The following is a 23,202-nucleotide window of genomic DNA, read 5'->3' as shown; positions in this document are numbered from 1 at the left end:
ATTAGAGAACAAATACTCGGATTTGACGTTCTAATTAAGTTTGGGTCTGTTCCCGAAGTAATCAAGACGGTGCGGTAGCTGTGAACAAAACATATTCGTACCTTTATTTAAACCAACTGCGCTAATGAAATCTGTTATTTGTTAACTCTGCACTGGAACTACTTTCTAAAGTGAAGCAATAATTGGATCTAGGATTATTTGCGCTATTAGTTTACTAATCAATACAACAATGTGGAGTTTAAATATTTGATTCGAAATATCCGAATGACTCATCTTTATTATCATACATAACATAACATAAGCTCATGACTGTAACCCAATTGGGGTAGTCAGAGGTATATCCATCGCAAGATGAACTAAGTACCCACATTTCACCAGGCTTTCTGTTAGACCAACGCGATAGGTAGTGAGTGTCCGTATCGCCTTCTATTGATCGAGCCCACTATGTATTACTCTGCGGAAAAATAGGTAAGTATTATGAATTAACACACAAGAGTACATAATTATTATGAATATCAGTTTCATATTGGAACATTTTAGAAACAGATTAATCAATACCATGTCTAACCTAACCTGCACAAACAAAGTAAAATACCTGTTTTCGGGGTTCATTTAAAATAAAAAAAAAATCCCCTCAGATCTCTCAACTATCCACATCAAAGGATTCCCTGCGCGTCGTAGTTTTATTGTGCAACGAGAATTTTCCTTCCTAACACATTAATTAATTTGGTGGCATAGTCCCTAGGTCCCCACGATAAACAGTTTTAATACTTGCTTTAAGTAATTAAATGTAACAAATGTGTAACAAATATATGTTGAAATGAATCGAACCTACCTACCTAAACGGTGTAAATTTAAGTTTGCACTAGAAGACTGATGACACAGGACCAAATGATACGATAACATTCTTATATTTTGAATTTATCGTTTGATCATGTGGGAAATGTGTAAATGAACCGAGGGACTTTCTAGACTACGTTCCCTAAAACAATATAGATGGCGCTGTTCAGATTTAACGTAATCATTATCTATTTTCTCATTGCTCGGGGTAGATAATTATTCAGAAATATAATGTAATGACATATTGTTGCTTGATATTTGGATCAGATACGTATACAATAATGTTGCTACCTATATTGCATCACTTTATTTTGATCAGAATAATAATGGGTGGAAGATGTGTTGTGCTTGGGTGGAATAACAAGGGTCCTAATTTACACCCAAAAACAAAGATAAAATTTGCTCGTGTCTGTTATCCATGAAATTAGAAGGTTAAACGCAGGAAAATTTAGCAAATCTGTGATAAAATGTATCTTAGAGACTGTGTATTTTGTCTAGTCTTGGTTTGTTTTTCATTTAGCGCAGTAAAAAGTGTCATAATGGTGGTTTTGATATATTATGTATTTGATAATAAAAATTGTCCAAAGAAATGTAAACATGTTTGAACTTTATATCTCAGGAACGGAGTGGCCCAAAAGTTCATTTTGAACGTGAACCTTTGGGCCACTCTGGATAGCAGAGGTGACAGGGGCTCAGTAGCTAAAAACACCCCCTTGTAAATTAAGCGATTATGACCCATTTTGTATCATTTTCAAAGATTTTTCAAACTATTTTGTCGCCATCTCCTTCTTAATAATTCTTTTATTATACTTCATATCTATTCCTTAGGAAGTGAGCCACTAGCTGAAAAAATAAAAACAGCCAAATCAAAGAAAAAAAGTTATTGGAAGTTAAAGTGACAATTTGACCAAGATTGTTACAGTACGAGTCTATACTCTTAGTACCTATACCGTAGGCACTTGAGTGTCATTTTAAACTCTCGTCTTTCGACGTTTTGTCCCGTAACGTCTTTAATTTCTTCGCAAGTATTTCATTCCGTAAGAGGATTTTCTTATTTACCAAGACTTCCTCGAATATAATATCTCATATTTCATGGCTATACAGAGTCTGAATGCGACACAAAATCAATCCGCTCCATTAACTAACAGCGGGTTATCTATTTTCTATCTAGTAGTGTAAGCCGAAGGAAAATCTACCTAGTTACAGTTTTTTCCTTGACGAAGGCTTAGCTATCTCCGGTTTCCCTCATCAAGCGAACGTGTCGAGTGCGCAGTCTACGGAGATCTAACGACACATCCACTTCATTGCTGGCTGATAACTTTCTCACTCAGTGAGCAATTAAATTACATTACATTTGTTCTAATGACCCTTGCTTATTGAAACTAGGACGTGAAACCAAGGTGACCTAATTTTTGAGTACGTAACAATGTTTCATGCTACGCCAGCGTTATTATTTCCAGTATCAACTATGTCGATGCATTATGACCTTATATTATTAAAGAGAGGGTACGTATAATTATTTATTAACTTTAACTTTACTTCTTTTTAAAACATCATAGTTTGATAAGGGAGTGCTGTGGTGTGAAAGAAAACGTAGTGACGGGAATTAATTGAGAAAATAAATGTATGCCATTTAGCCTTAGTCGTTATTGCCTCGAGTATATTGAGATTCTCAAGATATGTACCAAACATTGCATGAAAGACCACCTCAGATGTTTTTAGAGGGTCAGCACTACTCCTCATTTTGAACTTTAGCTTTGTGGTTTTGGAGTATAAAGTTTCAGTGCTACTGACCCAGAAAAGCTCCACTGGTGTGTTCCTATAGACTTCCATATTTGCCGAAACAATATCAAAGGGAAAAACAAAATTTTCCATGGCGGTCATCTTGTTATTCCGCCATTTTGATTTTTTTTCACCCACGATTGAATTTGACTAAGATTTAAATAGGTCTTTTGAAAAAAGAATCGTTCCAGGTGCGATGGTTTTGCCAGACTGTAGGATGTCTCCCTGATGCGGAGCAGTTTTCCAAGATCTGGAAGTTTTTCCATACCCACCGGGAGGTCCCGATCTCATCCCCCATACATTATTTTTACCCCCGACGCTTCTTCTGGGAGAACAACCCTGTCAGTGAGAGAGAGAGAAAATGTTTATTCAACAAGTTGTGACACATTACATACAAAGTGTTACAAACAGAGTAAAAACAACAAAATATCATAAAACAATTTTTAAAACTCAGTACATAATGTAGCACAGCAGTGAATAGGACACGAACTCAGCATTGTGTCTATTTCCGGAGAAACAGACGCTGTTTTTCAGTCGCTCCTTAATTTTCCGTCTGGTGGATCCCGCGAAGCTGACATGACTCATAGCGCAAATAATCAATTTAGGCATCTATCAGATAGAGTTACATATATATAAACCAAATAAATATAAACATATTATACATTACGTATATATAAACATAAATATTAATAGAGAATAGGTAATAACACTGCAACAACACAATTATAACAATAAAGATAATACATAAGGTGAATAATAAAAGTATCAGTACATAATTATAATATTGGGAAACAGGATGTTTTACCACCAGGACACCCGTTGTTTCTCCACAAGCAAACCTTTAAGATGCTTCTTAAAAGTCGATTTACAAACAGAGCGTCTGAGAGGAGGTGGTAAGTCATTCTAACATTTGGACGCCTGATGTCTAAAACGTCCTTCAAAGGCCCTGGTACGATGAAAGGGTGTTTTTAGCAAGAAGCTATCCATTCTCCGCAAAGAGTAACTATAAGTAGCCCACTGTACAAGTACGCGCACAAGTATGAAGGCTTCTTGTATACAACCACAGAATGCACTAGGTTTGAAAAGTTCAGGTCTCTCCTGGATTTCATATTTAAGATGCCCTTCTGATTTAAGCTTGGTGTTATATGCGTTCTAGGGGGAATCTTAAAACAAAACCTAGTGCATGCATTCTGTACTCGTTGTAAACGCTGTTTTCAATCACAGTACTCACATAATATACATACATACATAAACTCACGCCCGTAATCCCTAATGGGGTGGGCAGAGCCACAAGTAATCAAAGACAACTTGCAGCCACTGTTGATACGAAGTCCAAAGATGGATATGATGAACCTTATGGTGATAAGAGATCAGCCTATCGCCCATAACATTAGTCCATCATGTTAGAGGACACAATCCCTCTGTCGGTTTTTACGACATGCCCGGGAAGACAAGCAGCTGAACGTGTTCTATGTTTTTTATATGCTCCCAGAACAGCATAGAAGCACCCACATAATATAGCCTTGATAAAATGAGTGACTCACAAAGCTGCAATCTGACTTCCTCTCTGAGTAAACTTCGAATTTTATAGAGCACTTTTATTCTAAAAAGTCAATTTTGAACAACATCTTCGACATGTTTTTCGAATTTAAGGTTACTGTCGATGAGAATGCCGAGGTTTCTGGCTTCCGTGACACGCTCCACCGATAACCCACGTATGCTAAATCTAGGGTCCAACAATAAAACTTTCGAGACTTTCCGATTACTTCCTATAACCATAAATGTATTTCGGTAGAACAAATACAGAATGAATACTATCTAGTTCATTTGGTATCCTGCAGGAATGGTCATTGGTTAGGTACACCTACATCTAGGTATCTACATAGAGGTTGCAATTATTAGGCATAGTTCAAAAAAACCCTATTAGATGACCATTCGACTTGAGTTGAGAGCATACTATAGTGTAATCTCAAGACATTATCGTGATTTTTAAAATTAACGCTTTTTAAATACTTAACAAAAAGATCCTGACGAATTGAGTACCTCCACCTTTTTTGAAGTCTGTTAAAAACTGTCTCAACTTTACTTGAGTAACCTACCTACTCATTAACGTAACGTTAATAAGTACATACCTTGTAGATAGATAACTTAAAGGAATTTGATTTTTAATGTAAGTAACATTTTGCCCGGTGGGAAATACGCGTGAGTGGACATATGTAACGTAACAACTTGCCATATTACAAAAACAAGGTTATCAATTTTCTGCATCAATAAATAAACCTTTCTATAGATAATAGGCACTTGACGCGATCGTAAGAGTTTTGCTGTCGTGAAAGCTTTGGTGTTATAACGTATTTTTAGGGGCCATTTGACAGATTTAGTAGAATCACTAAGTTGCTCGTTGCGGCTACCAGCCCTCACGGCACGGTAAACGCGACGATAGCGGCGCGAATTATATCGAGGCCGTACGACGTTTATCTACGGTAGATATCACACTCGCTGCGTTGATTGCAAGCCCTCGATATAAATGGTCCCGCGGATGGCATGGTTGCCGTACCTCGAAGGCAGATTGTACAAAGAATAACAGGTCCTACCTACCGGGCGCTTGAAATTGCGTATCCAATTTTGTTCACGTTGTCTTAGGTATAATCTAAGAATGAATTGTGGCTTCGGATAATTTTCAAGGGTTAAACGGCAATAAGTTCTCAGTAACGGCATCGTAATGATAATACTCGACCCGTCCCCTATGCTCTGTTGAGGATAAAATTAAAGGCGCGCGGCGAGCGGCACACATCAATCAGAAGCTACAAGTGTCGTGTCGGCGTGGGGCGCGGCTGAGCCGCGCGCGTCCCTCTCCACCCCGCGCCCTTCTCCGCCAACCTCCGCCGAAATTTAGGGGTCGAGCTTATATACCCCACGTTCAACAGATGTGTTTCGCATAATTTAAAGGTCCCATTCAACTTTTAGCTGCATATTTCCTATATAGGCTTTACGCCGGCATTCTTTTAGTTAACGCCTGGTGTTGTCGCTCGCCTTGATTTATTTACCTATTAGTTTAATATAAGCAAAATTAAAAATTTTGAAAAAAACCCACGACGGTAAAAATATACGGTCGAATTGAGAACCTCCTCCTTTTTTGAAGTCGGTAAAAATAACTCAAAACCCCCGACTTAACCCAATTATTATGTAACGAAATATTATATTAGACTTAAAAATACTTTCTAAAAAAGAGTTCATATCTCGAGACATCGGTAATAGATATACTTAAGTACCTAAACAATGAATATGGATGTTTACAGTTTTTTCCTAACGTATCTGTTTCTCGAAGATATACTTAAATGTAGCGATAATAATTTTACCATAATACATAACCGAGGAATATCCGTCGGGGGCTGCCTTTTCTATATAAAATTTCAACAAAAATTTAATCATACTCATAAGTGTATTTTATGTCGTCGTTAAACATCTACAATTCTTCAATAATTGTATTCACTTCGCTAGAAAAACTTTAGCTGGGTTAATGGCAGCCCCCGACGGATATTCCTCGGTTATGTATTATGGTAAAATTATTATCGCTACATTTAAGTATATCTTCGAGAAACAGACACGTTAGGAAAAAACTGTAAACATCCATATTCATTGTTTAGGTACTTAAGTATATCTATTACCGATGTCTCGAGATATCAACTCTTTTTTAGAAAGTATTTTTAAGTCTAATATAATATTTCGTTACATAATTATTGGGTTAAGTCGGGGGTTTTGAGTTATTTTATTCTTTTTCGATGAGATTCTTACCGTCGTGGATTTTTTTCAAAATTTTTAATTTTGCTTAATTTTATTTCAGACTTTTTAGAGAGCATATACGAATTATAATCTATATAATGTGTAGGTAAGATCTCGCAAAACAATACGTGTGATTCATCCTACCACATAATATTAAGTTCCTTATTAAATATTATACAGTTGCTTTCTGTTTAAAGTTACCTCTACAACACTCATCTGAGAACATGCACCAATCATCCACGAACTCATTCCTGAAATCCGCATTGAAATCAGACAATACGTTTTAATTTTAATATTGCAATGGTGCTAATTCCTGTAAACACCATCTAATTTTATTTTAGGTTATATCTGTCATTTTCTTATCCGCCGAAAAGGAAAGGGACGGGTAATCGACAAGCATAAAATTTATGGAACACACGTCAATTTTAAGCACAAATCTAAATCAACCGTCTAAAAATTCGCCCGGGTTATTCATTTATTTACTCATTCTTCCTAAAATTAAGAGCTGTCAATCATCCGTCCCTTTCCTTTTCGGCGGATAAGAAAATGACAGGTATAACTTAAAGTAAAATTAAGAGATGTCTGCAGGAATCGGGGCCAATATAAACGTTTCACACTAATATAGCAGCGCCCCCTAGTGAGTTAATATCATAAGACTTATCTTAGACCATGCACCATTCAACTACGAACCCATTGCTGAAAACCGCATTGAAATTGGACAATTCGTTTTAATTTTATTGCAATACTATTTTTCACTAATATTGTAGCACCCTCTAGTGAGTTAAAGACGTAATTTTTATTATTTGGGAACATGCATTAAGCTACCACGTACACATTGCTGAAAACAGAATTGTAATCGGACATTTCGTTTTGATTATATTGCAACATTGTTTTGCACTAATATTGTGGCGCCCCCTAGTGAGTTACAGCCATGACACCTGTCTAAGAACATGAACTCATCAAACACAATCCCGTTATTGAAAACCGCCTCAAAATCGGATCATTAGTTTAAAAGATAGGTGGTAACATTACTTTGCACAAACGCACACACAAACATCTCTCACCCTAAACGCATATACCTGCTCCGTTCCGTCGTGGGTAATAAATGTAATTATATAAAATTATACTAACCGTAATTAACAACACTTTACTTTACTTAATACTACCTGATTATTGAGTGATGAGTTCAACTTTATGAATTAAATGAGGATTAATTGGATGAATTTGATTCACTTGACCACACAATCCACGTGCCATTTATAGTCGATCTAGATTTTTCTTCTTTTTAATATTCGCCAATCACTTCGTGTTAATTTATCTACAATTTATTGTTTATGATCTTCTCTGAAATCCGGCTTGAAGGACTATGAATATGCCTGATATGATTTTTTACTGATTTTTAAGGGATTTAGATAGCAAAGAAACAGCACCGTGTTCGACGTAATTACGTGTAATCAATGGAACCGAAAAAAAATCGCCTGTCAAAAACAATTAACTAATAAAAACTATTGCAAATAAATTGCTATTATAAATTGAAGAGGCGTTTCCAATTATATTGATTCTAAACACTAATATTGTGGCGCCCCCTAGTGAGTTACAGACATGACACTTGTCTAATAACATGAACTCATCAAACACAAACCCGTTATTGAAAACCGCATCAAAATCGGATCATTAGTTTAGAAGATAAGTGATAACATTACTTTGCACAAACGCACACACAAACATCTCTCACCCTAAACGCATATACCTGCTCCGTTCCGTCGTGGGTAAAAATATATTGTCAGATCTTATAATAGGTAAGTACATAATTTTCCTTTTAGGATTATCCTGAAATGAATGACTCACATACTACAATAGATTTTGAGTATAGTTGTTTATAAATGCAAGGCTAAATAGAAAGTATGTACGGTCAAGAGAAAACCCACAGACTGATCAAAATATATAGGATTGACATGTTACCCTCTACGATTATCCGACTAACGTCTTTTCTGGATTGTGCTCCTTGCTCCTTCATGACTTATGCTAGGTACTACCTTAGCATTGAATGCTGTTCCACTTATATATTACTCCAATTTCATACTTTGCACTTTTGATCGAAGATTGCCCCTTCGATCTAAAGCCAGCAAAGTTCCTGTGACGTGCACACATGATACCTTGGATTAGCTGTTGTTCAATATGGTAACATTACCACGACAAATAAATAGTTGTGAGTCCCATATCTGATTGCTGTGAAAATCTTTACCAGCTTCCTCCCCAGTTTTTATCATTTGAATATACCTACTAAATGGATTCCTACTTTTGCCGTACTCGAATATATCTAGAAAGTATGAGACTGGTCTCTTCTTCTTCTCATGTGGGTATTGGTGTGAGGGTTATGTAGTAGATAACTAGGACAAACGGCGTAAAGTGCCTTCCGGAACACAGATCATCTTATATCCAGGCAATCGGATGTTCAGCCTGCAATATCCTAACCAAACTAAGGGTCATAAAGTGATTTCTATGATATATCCTCACCGGGATTCAAACCCGGGACCATCGGATCATGAGCCCAACCTCTGGACCACGGAGGCCGTTATGTGACTCTCTCTGGCAAAGACAGTTTCAATCCTGAGGGAGCTATAGCAGGACTTTGGGAATTTATGTAAGTACTAAGAACATGTCTATGCCGGCCACAATCTTCGAATAATTCAGATCATTTTTTTGCCAATCGCTTTGCTGATGTTCCATGTGATTGGCAGATCTGGTTTGGGAAAGTCGTGTGGGAGGGAATGGCCATGTTATAGATTCTCTCGGAAATGTCCGCTAGATACTGCCTCATTGTTCAAGAGTCTTAAAAGTCTTATTATATGGTGAAATAAACTGGTTCGTGTTTCAAAATGATGTTACAGACGACAAAGATAAGACACCAAGGGGCAATTTTCTTCCTCTACTGCAGCAATTTCTACACCATAAGACTGAATTTGTTCTTTGTACTTATGCAAAAAAAAAAAACAGTATCCATATGTCGTTATAAATATCTCCAGTTCGGTCCTATTATCCTCCACATTTATTCAAAAATCAAATTCAAATAAGTATCGATCGTCAAGAATCAGAGTCGACTTTTCTTTTCATTTAATGAAAAAATACTTCAATGAGAATCTCACTTTCATTGATTCCGCGAACATTCATTGTTTCCTTTGAACAAAGTAATGTAATCAAAAGATGAGAAAAAGAGATTAGTCTGAAATTACGTTGAAATGAGCTCGCGAGCAGAACCGAAGCAGTCTTCATAAATGGATTATTGTTCCTCGTCGCAAGTCGCAGCCGGCATTGCACATATTATATTTGCTTTGTACTTACCTGCACATAAAGGCATCACCTAGACTGCATTTTTTTAACTGACCTACTGTATTTTGTCCTCGACGTATACAAGACATCAAGACATTTTGAACACACAAACAACGACAAACGTTAGTACAACAGTTACTTTTGATTCGACGAGAGAGGGCGCGACATAACTTTATAAAAGGCAGGATATTGCAATGCTATTGCATAATCTTAGACATAAAACTATTTAATTAACTTATAATTATTGCCGGCTAATCGAAAACCAAGCGGGATTAAGAGTACCTGTCAGTACATTCCCTTAATCTGAGAACTAGTCTGTAGTCTATCCGACCTAAAGCAGCATTGGTCCAAAAATGGATCCATTCCGCAGACAGTTAACCAATCCAATTACTAGCATTGCTGCAGTTAAAACATCGACAAGAAAAACAATACCTAAAAGAATAACGTATATCCTATCACAATCAAATTTTGTACAAAGAAGACATACGAAAAAGGTTTGTTTGAGGTCATGCCTATAGCTCCTCCTCTATTGTCCGGCCAAGTAGTTAATGCCATCTGCGGCAAATCTACAATAATGCACGTCAAAAAAAAAAAAAAAAAACTCCTCTTTATAAAAATCGTTAAGTACTTGGCTAAAAACTATAACAAATCTATTCTGTGGGACAGCTTAATAGGCTAGTTTCCAACTTGTTAAATCAGTTACTTTTTACTCAAAACGTCAAAACACTTTTTTTGACGTGACTTATTCTAGATTTGCCGCAGATGGCATTTACTACTTGGCCGGACAACGTCCGAAGGACGTAATATACGATCCCGACGACCCGATTACTCTAGCCATAGAGGCAGCCAATCAGCTCGCGACACCAAACACTTCAGGACCCCGATACCGACCCCGCCGGCGTGGTCGACGATTTCCCTCATTCAGCGCTTATCGCTATCGACCCACTAGGGTCGATTAATTCTTTCAAATATTTTTCCTCTCAGACGACGCCCTGAGCCGAGGTTCGCGCCCAACTGGGCACCCTCAGGCCTGTTGTCTTAAACGTTGTACCGGGTGAGAGCCTTCAGCGCTCCCCATTTGTCCGGCCAAGTAGTTATAGCCATCTGCGGCAAATCTACAATAAGTCACGTAAAAAAAAAATTGGCTGGACAAAGGTCAATACACGGAAAAAAATGTGTCGAACCTTTCGAGTACATTGCTCTGAACATTTTTTACTATGATACCAAACGTGTATGACCATTAGTTTGGTTTTAATTGGATTTTAAAAATCACGATTTTTCATACATTTTGTAAAAAAAAATATTATGTCCGTTTGGAAAAAAAGGGATACAGGCGTATTACAAAGGACCGTTAGAACATTTATTAGTATGGCGCCAAACTTCTATGACCATTATTTTGACGTTTATTGGACTTTCCGTTTTGGTTAATATGTTAAAATGCCGGCAATCGAAAAGAATACGTCGAATCTGTCTAATAGTTGCTTCTCAATATTTTTTAATATGACACCAAACAGCTATGACCATTATTTTGACTTTTATTGGAATTTACGTTTTAGTTCAAATGTGAAAAGTGCCGACCAGCAAAAATACCATGTAGAGAGTATAGAATAAATGCCTATTACCATTTTTTTCTATGGCGCCAAACGTGTACGATCATTAGTTTGGCTTTTATTTTATTTTAAAAATCTTCATTTCTTATTTATTTTGTTTAAAAATAAAGTGCTTTGGGCAAAAATTGCGATACAGCGGATTACAAAGGACCTTTAATACAACTTTGAACATTCAATAATCTGGCGCAAAACATTTTTGACCATTATTTTGACTTTGGCTTTTATTGGACTTTTTAAAAATCTTTATTTTTTTTATACATTTTAACAATGAAAACAAGCAGAGCTTTCCCAATGACTAGTTATTAGTCAGATAAATACTTTGTGTTTTTGTTTTGTGTGTTGTTAGGTGAACTTCTATATTAATACTATCTAATCTTAGATATGACGTTGGCTGTAGTTTTTGCATTCCACTCAACGTTACGGCCTAAGTTTAGGTTGAATTATTATGACCGTAGATGGTTACCACCCTCCAAAGATAAGCTAGTGACGAAACTCGTATTTTGGTATGACGTCTGAAGTAGCTGTTAGGGAAGACAGGAGTTGGGCAGTTGTACTTTTCATGTATGCCGATCACAATGTCCTGGTGCTACTCGGCCAATAACGTAGTACCTCTATCACCCCACTGTATTTTCCTTGTATACACACTTTTCTTAAAAAAAGTAGGTTCTAAAGCGTAAACGCAAACCTATTTTTAATTTATAAAAATGTGTCAAAAAGACGACTATATTACGCCTTTAGCAAGATAGTTCCATTATAACCAGATAAAAGTTTTTTTCACCAAAGTGTAGGTATCTACGAAAACACCAGATTTTTGAAAAATTGAATTAAGTTCAAAATAGTGGTCATAGACGTTTAATTCCATTTAAATAACGCGCCTGTTATGTTTTATTTTTTTACAAAATGAATCAAAATTCAAGATTTTTTTAAATCCAACAAAAGCCAAACTAATGGTCATACACGTTTTTGTCATAGTGAATAATGTTTACAGGTATCTTCTCGATAGCTTTGACATGTGTTTTTTGCTGACCGGCACTTTTCACACTGCAATTGCCCTAATAATAAATGGTCAAACGGATAAGTTATAACGGAGCATACCAATATTGTTTCTTGGCCGGCACTTCACATTTTCACCAAAGAAAATTCACGTTTTTGTTAATTCGAATAAAACCGAAGATATTGACCCTACAGCTTTGGTGCCATAGTAATAAATGCTCAGATGGATAAGATCTAACGGAATATAGCAAAATTATTTTTTGGCCGGCACTTTGACTTCTGGGCCGAAATCCGATGATCTCCTTTATCATCTACACTATGGTTGTACCTTATATCATTGTACTTATTAGTCCACTGTCGAGTAGATCAGTATAATCGCTTCCTGGTGCTTCGAGGATAATGATTATAGCGTTATAATTTCATAACAGAAACCAAAGATCATCTTTGGCTTCATCAGTGTTAAGCTTTCTATTTGGTTCTGCTCCATTAACTTCATGACTACTAATATACTATAATAAGTAACTAGTGCCAACTCATATTATTAATTACAAGGGTAACCGACTACGTATAATCGCTTCATATCGCATCAGGAAAACTAATGTTCTTATAACATAATGAATCTTCACGTAGGGTCTAACCGCTTTGACCGGCGGTATGACAAAGCGAAACATTTATAATTAGACAAGTAGATAATAATATACCTCATTTTACTTTATTAAATCGTAGTTAAACAACAACACGTGTGTTAGCATTTTGGTTGTGACATTGGCAGCACTAGTTGCCAATAAAAAAATACTCAAAAAGAAAAAAATAGAGATCGGCGGGATTTTCAACTGTCACGGTGGCTCTTGTATTATTTTCCATCTTGGTTAACATTGTGTAATGCTTTTAGAGCTCTAAATACATGTTTAAAAATAGTAAACAGATACTTCTATTATTTAAAACGCCCCTTCTAGACTTTTAGTTCAGAAGTGGGATTCGAAAAGAAAAACCTACGCCTACTAACTGTACTACCAATAAAGTGTTGTTATCAAATAAAAATAAACTGTGAGTTGTGGTCAACGTGAATTTATAAAATGCCAAGTGAAGGTGGTGGTGATGATTCCGACTATAGCGATGGTAGGAAATCCAGGACAAGAGACAGAAGTTCGACAAGGAGTTCCGTGCGGAAGCGGCGTCGCACTACTAAGTCGCCGGCCGCGCGTCGTTCTCGTGAGTCAATTCGAAAATATTCCGATAAACATTCATCATCTCATCGAAGTTCGAGACGCTCACGATCCTTGTCCGAGCGTTCGCGTTTAATAAAGTTATCACGTCGTCGTCGGAGTTCAAGCGAGTCGGGTGACCTGAGTGGCGAACGTAGACAGAAATCAAGTAGATTTCGATCGCATCGCAGGCGCCGTAGTAGAAGGGAGCATGAAGGTTGGCGTCATAAGGAAGATAGGTCAGCAGCAAGGCAGCGTAGTTCGCGATTGAGAGGAAGTAAGCGACAACAGTCGAGCTCAAGTACCTCGTCTATGGAACATCAAGTAAAACGCAGTCGTAAATTAAGTACGAATAATAGTGATGTGACATTTTCAGCTAATGATATAATTGAAATAATTAAATCATTGCCTACTTCAGTACCACAGAACCAGAATCATTTTTCGATGAATACAAATGCAGTTCCTGATTTCGATCCAGCCAATAAAGAACAAACGGTTGACATATGGATAAAGAAAATAGAGGAATGTTCTGCGTTATATAAATGGACGGAAACTCAACTTTTGCACTATTTTTTACCTAAATTATCGGGTGTAGCAAAGGTTTGGTATCAAGGTTTGCCCTCTGTCAATTTTACATGGCCGGAATGGAAAGAAAAGCTGATAAAAACATTTCCTACTATTCAGAATTACGCTGAGTTACTACATGAAATGTTGGATAGAAAAGTAAAGCCTAACGAGACACTAGAGACGTACTATTATCATAAAATGAATTTACTTAATCGATGTGAGGTATTTGAAAAAAAAGCGGTAGATTGTCTTATTAATGGTCTAGACGATCGTGGGACGCGTCTTGGTGCACAAGCTGCAAACTATTCACAGCCTGAAGATTTATTAACATATTTTAAGACTATAAAATCGGAAGACGTTAAAGATAGGCGACCTATAGGTTTTAAGAGGCGTAACGAGGGGCAAACTGACAATACGCGAACAGGGTCAAGTAATACTACAATAACATATTTTAATTGCAGAGAAGTTGGGCATCCTAGTTTTAAATGCACAAAGCCGTTAGTGTCATGCAATATCTGTAAAAGATTAGGTCACCAGTCAGATAATTGTAGGCGACTACAAAGAAATGCAGAACAAGTCAGTGGCAGATGTTAAGTTGGTAGGATCTTTAGACAGTAAATATGTTTTACCAATTATTGTGAATGGTCAGACAAAGACGTGCTACATTGATCTTGGAAGTCAGTGCACTTTAATGAGATACAGTGACTTTAGGGAACTAGGTATTGAATGTGAGGTAACTCGTACTTCATTGAAAGGATTTGGTAATTCGATGACAGAACCATTAGGCAAGGTAGAAGTTGACATAGAAGTACAAGGTATCTCCGCGAGAGTTGAGGTACTAGTTGTTCCTGACGAATTGTTAAAATACCCTATACTCTTGGGTCATACCTTTACGGAACAAGCCGGAATTATCATTATAAAAACTGATGAACGTGTGATTTTACATAAACATCCTGAGGTTGCGATTGATAATGTAAGCAAAATAAATTTAATAGCGACTGCAGACACGATTGTTGATTCAATGTCAGCAATACCGATTTCAATAGAAAATGAGATAAATTGTAATATCTACGTACGAGGTTCCATAAGGAATTTAAAAGATAGTAAATACTATATACTACCTGGTGTGTACATTATTACAAAAGGGAAAGGTTGTTTGATGATAGTTAATCTAGGATCTGGTGGTGTTAAATTTATGGAAGGACAACTTGTTACTAGGGCACACATATTTGAAGAGGCGGGTTCTCTAGAGGTTAATAAGTTAGAAGTAGAAGAAACTGTACCATGGGTTGATCAGATAAATGTAGAAGACAAATTAAGCGCAGAAAACAAATCAAAATTAGAACACCTTTTAAGCAAGTATCATACTTGCTTCTCGTTTAGTTTGTCGGATTTAGGATTGACAAATTTATCGGAAATGACTATAACCTTAAAAGATAGTATCCCTGTTGTATATACAGGCCTTATCGTTTAGCACACTCAGAAAGAGAGAAAGTTAAGGAGATGATACAAGACATGTTAGATTGTGGCATTATAACAGAGTCAACATCGGCATATGCTAGTCCAATTTTATTAGTTCAAAAGAAAACAGGAGACCAGCGTCTTTGTGTTGATTACAAGGCATTGAATGCAAAAACTGTTAAAGAACATTACCCGCTACCACGAGTAGATGATCAAATTGATGCGTTAAGAGGTCATAAGTACTTCATAACGTTAGATCTGGCATCTGGATATTACCAGATACCAATTGCACCATCTTGCCAGGACAAAACGGCATTTGTTACGCCCGACGGGCAGTATCAGTTTACAAGAATGCCTTTTGGCTTAGCAAATGCTCCTTCCGTATTTCAAAAGACTATTAATACAATGTTGAAAGCCGCTAAAAATAAGGCAATTGCATTTATGGATGACATAATCATTCCTGCAAATTCTATCGAGGAAGGGATGGAGCGATTGGAATCAGTGTTGAAATTAATTCAGGATGCAGGTTTGACATTAAAAGTCTCCAAGTGTAAGTTTTTCTTAACTACTATTGATTATTTAGGATTTGAAGTATCTATAGATGGAGTAAGGCCGGGTGTAAAAAAAAAAACTGAAGCTGTGGAAAAATTCAAAGTTCCTTGTAATCAACATGAAGTACGTCAGTTTATAGGTTTGGCAAGTTTTTTTAGAAAATTTGTGAAAAACTTTGCTATCATAGCTAATCCATTGACTAAATTGCTTAAGAAAGATAAAAAGTGGGAATGGGGAAACGAGCAAATTCAGTCATTTATGAGTTTGAAGACAGAATTAATCAAGAGGCCTATACTGGCCTTATACAGCCCCAAAGCTAAGACTCAAATCCATATTGATGCATGCAAAATGGGTATTGCGGGGATATTGATGCAAGAGGATGAGTTAGGTAGATGGCGAGCCGTAGCTTATTATAGTCGTCAGACTACAGCCGAAGAACAGAAATATCATTCCTTTGAGTTGGAAACTTTGGCGGTAATCGCATCATTGAATAGATTTCGAGTTTATGTGTTGGGTTTGGATTTTACGATTGTTACTGATTGTAACGCGCTCAGGACCACTTTATCAAAACGTGATATGATTCCCAGAATTGGTAGATGGTGGTTACAGCTTCAAGAGTATCACTGCAATATTGAATACAGGCCTGGTTCCCGTATGAATCACGTGGATGCACTTAGCAGAAATGCGATACCAGTGGATAATGAACCTGAGCCTATTTTTGATGTACTTGCTGTGGAATCTGAGGATTGGTTGTCTACAATGCAAAAAGTTGATGACGAAATTTTAAAAATAAAGCAAGTATTGGAAGACCCTGAAACTGCGTCTATCGTCGATATTCATAAAAACTATCGACTGAAAAATGGCAAAGTGTACAGAGTTGTTGATTCTCAATTGAAAAGGTGTTAGATGGCAACTCTTACGGAAAAATCATGATGATCTAGGACACTTCGGAGTAGATAAGACTTTGGATAAATTGAAAACGATGTATTGGTTTCCCAAGATGAGGAAGTTTGTGTCAAAATATGTACAGTCATGTTTGGAGTGTTCTTACCACAAAACTCCTGCTGGTAGAAGACAAGGATTACTTCACCCAATTAATAAAGTAGACCAACCGTTTCACACAGTGCATATGGACCACTTGGGACCATTTGTCAAAAGTAAATCCAAGAACACGTGTATATTGATTTTGATTGATTCTTATTCCAAATATATAAATTTATATGGCGTTAGAAATACTAAAACAAAAACAACGATTAAAGTGCTTAACAATTACTTTAGTCTTTTTGGGGTGCCATGTAGAATTACGGTACTTCTTTTACCAGCAAGAATTTTAAGGATTTTGTTAGTAAATTGGGTATACGCCATGTTTTGAATGCAGTTGCGACTCCTCGGGCTAATGGACAGGTGGAGCGGTACAACCGCACAATACTGGCTTCGTTGGCCGTTAAAAATCACAACTTTCAGGAAAATCAATGGGACAATCATCTTGAAGATATACAGTTAGGCCTGAATACAACGATAAATAAAGGGACTGGAAAATCTCCGTCGGAGATATTCGGCTTGAGAGTTCGTACAAAGGGTGATGGTTTAGTAGCGTCGTTGTTGGACCAAAATGACAACCATGAAAGTAGTCAAACACTTCAAAAAATAAGAGAACAAGTTTCAGAAAAAATGGAAGCGGAGCAGTTACTACAAAAGAAAAGATTTGACAAAACTAGGAAACTGCAAAGAAATTATAAAGTTGGTGACTTAGTTAGGATTGAAAGAGAAATTTCGCATAATAACGGCAAATCAAAAAAATTGTTGCCCAAGGTACAGGGACCTTACAGGATTACAAAAATTCTTGATAAAGATAGATATGTTGTAGAGGATACACCTTTGACGCGGAAACAGAATAGAAAATATGAGGCAGTAATCGCGGTAGATAAGATACATCCCTGGTTGACTTACACATGAGATTATTTGGCTGATTCGAATGAGGAAACGTCTAGTGATGATGAACTTAATATTACCGATACATGTGATTTTGAACATGCGGATTTGGATTGTGATACTGAAGTATGTGATAGAAATGATAATGAAGATGTGGTTTTAGATATAGATACAAAAAAGGAATGAAAAAAAAAATATGATTAGAATAAGGATACTGGTAATTTGAGTTTAGGGTGTTGGATGGAATATAATAATCAACACAAAGGAGGCCGATAAGCCAAATGAGGATGTGTTGATTTTTTCTGTTCTATTTGGTACCTAGATGTCAAGGTTGACACACACAGAAGGCCTATAAGCTAAATGGGGAGTGTGTTACACCTTGAATTGGATTTATGATTGTCAGTTTTTTATGATTTCTTGTAATTTAGATAATAAACACACAGGAGGCCGATAAGCCACATGGAACTGGAGTGTGTTTATGCTTAAAATCAGACTATGTACAGGAGGCCAATAAGCCAAAATGCAGGAGTACATTTGTCTGATCATTATTTGGGAAAATGAAAGGATATGGATTTAGTTAAATTAATGTATTTTCTATTAGATGTGTTTATGTTATTTTCTATCCATTCACAACAATTAGAGGACTAATTTCATGTAGATGGCCGAGGAAGTTTAATAGTTTAAGTAATTAGAAATTTTAATTTTATTTATCGATTAACTGAATACAATTCCGTGTATTCCTTCTAATTTCACATTTTATTTTTTTATATTGATGTCCAAAATGAAATACAGTAATGATTGATAATGTTTTTTTTTACTATTGCACAGTTTCAAGTATTTACTTATATTATTATTTTATTTTTTAAGATTACTGTTTTCTCTTGAGGGAAGTATAAGATATACCTTCTCTAAAATTTTATGTGTAATATTTTATTTTATAATGTTACAGTTCTTTTTTTTATATTCAATACAATAATAATTGTCTGTTGAATTCGTATAGCAATTATATGTTTTAAGCCAAATTTTATGCTAATTAATTATTAATGAGAATAATTGAAATGTGTTAATTATATATAAGTTACTTTTTATTAATGTAAATTTGAGCATTGTATCACTTTGTTATTGACCCACGAGAGGACTCGTGATAGACAGAACGGCCGAGCTGTTAGCATTTTGGTTGTGACATTGGCAGCGTAGTTGCCAATAAAAAAATACTCAAAAAGAAAAAAATAGAGATCGGCGGGATTTTCAACTGTCACGGTGGCTCTTGTATTATTTTCCATCTTGGTTAACATTGTGTAATGCTTTAGAGCTCTAAATACATGTTTAAAAATAGTAAACAGATACTTCTATTATTTAAAACGCCCCTTCTAGACTTTTAGGTGGTTTCTGACCAATAACATAACTAATTCCACATCATCGCACATAAGTATTAAAGGTAAGCTATACGTACTGTTATTTTGTCCGATGAGTTTAAATACATAATAACTAGTTTTATGCACATATATTAATATTGTTAATCTGTAATAAATAATATATCGTCAGTGTTAAGCGCTGCGATTAAGCCTTCGATAGCTAATAATAAAAGAGGGAAAATTTGGGAGAACGAAATGAGCGGCTGACATAGGACATCTAAAAATAAACAAAATACAACACATACATACATACATACATAAACTCACGCCTATTTCCCACCGGGGTAAACAGAGACTATAGAATTCCATTTGCTTCGATCCTGACACACTTCTCTACAAAACACAAAGAACAACAAACAAAATACAAAGAAGTAAAAAAATAATAGACATAAAAAATACATATAAAAAGAGTCTGAAAGAGAAAATACATATAAAAAATATGAGAGAGAAAATACATATAGAAAGAGAGTCATATAACCTGACCAGTTTTTAGGAGGGCCGACAAAAGATGCCACCGTGTGTGGCTACATCCAGCATCCTAACAACACCATCTCCGCCAGGGAATGTCTCCGTGAGGCCATGAGGGCATGTTCCTCGCGGCAGGTTTTCGTCTACTATGAGAACAAGGTCTCCGGTCTTCAAATTATGTTGCCCGTTTTCAGGTCTGACGTGGCTGCATTGTGGGCAGGATCCATCGGCTTTTAGAAGTACGGTATCCAGCACCTCTGGTTTCGGTGCTTTTTTACGCAATGTGGCATTTAACACGATCTTGACCGTCTGGACCAGCCGCTCCCAATAACCGCCAAAGAATGGACCAGCGGGAAGGATGTAACTCCACCTTATTCCTCTGCTAGCAGCGAAGTCAATGACCTCATTTTGGTGAAACTCCCTTAAAATGTGATTAGCGCCGACGAACTGGCCGTTGTCGGAGAATATAGTTTCTATAGTTCCTCTTCTTGCGATAAAACGGCGCAAACTCATTATTGCTGAATCCGCAGAGAGCGAGGGCACCATCTCCAAATGAACCGCTCTGGATGTCATGCAAGTATCTGTCTACGTATTTTTTCTCCTTTCTGCGACCAATCGTGGTGTTTACCCAGTCCAAAATATAATAAAATCCAGTGACAGTAAATGGGCGGCGATGATGCGCAAGCCGCTGTGGAAGAAGGTTTCCAGTCATTGGATTCATTAGTGTTGCGAACTCTTCGCAGATTTTATAATCTTTTTATAATGTTTTTTATATTTCTTCTTTTTTGACGTTTTTGTATCTTGGTTTTGTTTCGTCCTTACGTCTTGTGCTTTTTTGATGAACTTTGGTGAAAATACATTAAAAATCTCTATCAAAGCTAAGTATTTGTTATTCATTTATTTAGTAATACAGTCCACAACACATTCATCATATTCATCAGCTACCACCGTAGCTCACAATCGGCATTTCTTTTCTTATCCGACAAAACAAGCATTTACTAGTGACGCTTCGAACGCTGCTGCATAGGAGAAGCCAGAATTTTATTTTAGCTCATTGACGATCATCTCATTATTCGCGTGCCCAGCCTTGCGATGATAAAACTGTACCAATAGGCGCATCACTGGGTGGCTGGTGGCTGTTTACCATATGGTATGCAATAAATACTTTGACTTTGATGACATCTAATAGAATGGGCGATCTGACTTCGGAACCGCGACGTCCTTCTACCCGGCCTCTATCCGACCGACCATGCGTAGCAGCTTATCTGTTTCTAGCTTGGGTAACAGTTTCGCCAGCCGACTACTCTTAGGCAGCAACTCTCCACATTCAATTCGTTGTATTTCTTCTGCAAATGTTTCTGCTTGCACTATCCGCAGGACGTGCCTTTCCAGTAATTCCGCTGACAGGGGTAACAGAGTGGTGAATGTAGACGCGTTTATACGAAGATGAGCCCGAACACCGAGCGAAATTTGGCCGCAGCCTGCAAAACTCGAGCAGTAGTACGCAATAAACGTAGCCAGTCACTAAAACGACTGAGATCTACCGTAAGTACCAGATGACCAACCACCAGGCCAGGAGTTTGCTTGTGTTCTTCCTGAATCGACGGCTGGCCAGCCGGCTCCGCAGGCCAGTCTTCCGGAGGACTGAGAAGAAATGAGGGGCCAGAGAACCATCGGTGGTTAGGGTTGAGACGAAGTGGCTTAAATCCCGTGGTGACGTTGGCAACATTCGAATCTGTTGGAGCCCACTTCCAGTCTTGAACGTGATAATTTTCGGTAATTTCTCTGACACGATGGGCCACGAAAAGCTTAAACTTCGTAACCATCCCAAAACAGTCCTTGAATCTGTCCAAAAATATGTCCGAACCGAACCGAACACTTTTTGTGTGGGATTATTTTAAACTTTCAGCTAGGCGAGATGCAATCAAAGCACCCTGCAGCTCCAAACGAGGAATTGAAGTGGGCTTCTACGGCGATACCCTCGCCTTGCTGCCAATGAGAGCGAGCTTGACCTTGCTATCTGCGTAAATGAAGCGCCAATATGCGACAGCCGCATAAGCAAGCTCGCTCGCATCTGCAAAAGGATGAGGTTCTCTGTATAATGGTTCACCAATTAGCTTCGCGTATCACCGAGGAATAATATTAACCAGCTCATTAAACCATTCATTCCACCTTAAAAACCTGAAAGGTAAAGTCGCAGTTTGTTCTCCATGCCTCCCGGAGAAGTATACGGCCTTTGACCACTATTGGGTCGTATACTTTCATAAGGTGAGATAAAACTACGCTTAGTAAAGACGCCTTGTAACTGCAGCCCTTCTAAACCGATCCTAAAACAAATAGTGTCAGATGCAGGATCCCAGGACACACCTAAAACAGTTACACTACTAGGCTCACTACCCAGAGACACTTTAGTAGGCTTTGCGGCGCGCAACGCTGCTGGCACAGGACGCAAGTCTTCCTGATCATTAGAAATCCAACCACACATTTCGAAACAGGCGCATCGGGACATCGTCCAGACTATGCATTAAGTCGTCCATATGGGAGTTGTGAATGCTTGCATCAGCTATTATGGGATACACGTTAACAGTAATACGCTCTTCAGGACCTGACAGCCCGATACGAGCAGCCACGTCGGCGCCAATTAGCGTCACCTAGAAAAGTAAAGATCTCGTTACTACCAGTTGGACCACTAACAGTAACTGGAATCTTTTCGAGCATTTCCTGCTCGCGCTTTTTGTGTTGCTCGAACAGTTCCTGCTCGCGCTCCAAATTTCTGCGGCCAACTCGGCCTAAACTTAGCCTCCGAGCTCTTGCGGTCGCTGACGAACACGACGAGCTCGCTTTGTGAGATCTGCAACTAGTGGTATCATCATATTTAACAGCCGCGCCGGTCGTGGATATGGGACACATGCGCGACACGCCTGGTGCTATGGGTGTTTCGGTGGCATCGGTCTTAAAGAGGTCCTGATTTGCGGACCGACCGAGCCCACCCACAGCAGGCGCACATGTCTCCGTGCGTCCCACTAAACTTTTAGCCAGAGAGATGTCAGCCGCTTATTACGCAATCGCGTGTTCATGTTCCCGGTCTGCCGTGTCATACGAATCTCTGCTATCTCAAAAAATGCTGTTTTGAGAAAAACGGCTTTAAAGTTTTTTTCAACTTATCGCCTGTATAGTTCATAATAAGTAAAATATCTGTTTTCAAAAGGTTAGAAAATATTCTATACAGTATTCTGAATAACAGGCACGTTTTTGTTTTATCTT

The 23,202-nt window shown here is 37.5% G+C and overlaps 1 protein-coding gene across 1 annotated transcript in view; it reads left to right on the top strand.

Annotated features, from left to right (window-relative positions):
* Nucleotides 1–23,202, top strand: part of LOC126379820 (SCY1-like protein 2) — a 271,967-nt gene that overhangs the window by 127,794 nt on the left and 120,971 nt on the right. The gene's annotated exons all lie outside the window — the stretch shown is intronic.

Source organism: Pectinophora gossypiella, chromosome Z, assembly GCF_024362695.1.
Source record: "Pectinophora gossypiella chromosome Z, ilPecGoss1.1, whole genome shotgun sequence".
NCBI lineage: Eukaryota > Metazoa > Arthropoda > Insecta > Lepidoptera > Gelechiidae > Pectinophora > Pectinophora gossypiella.
Note: the sequence above shows the minus strand (reverse complement) of the source record. Positions and strands in the feature narration are given on the sequence as shown.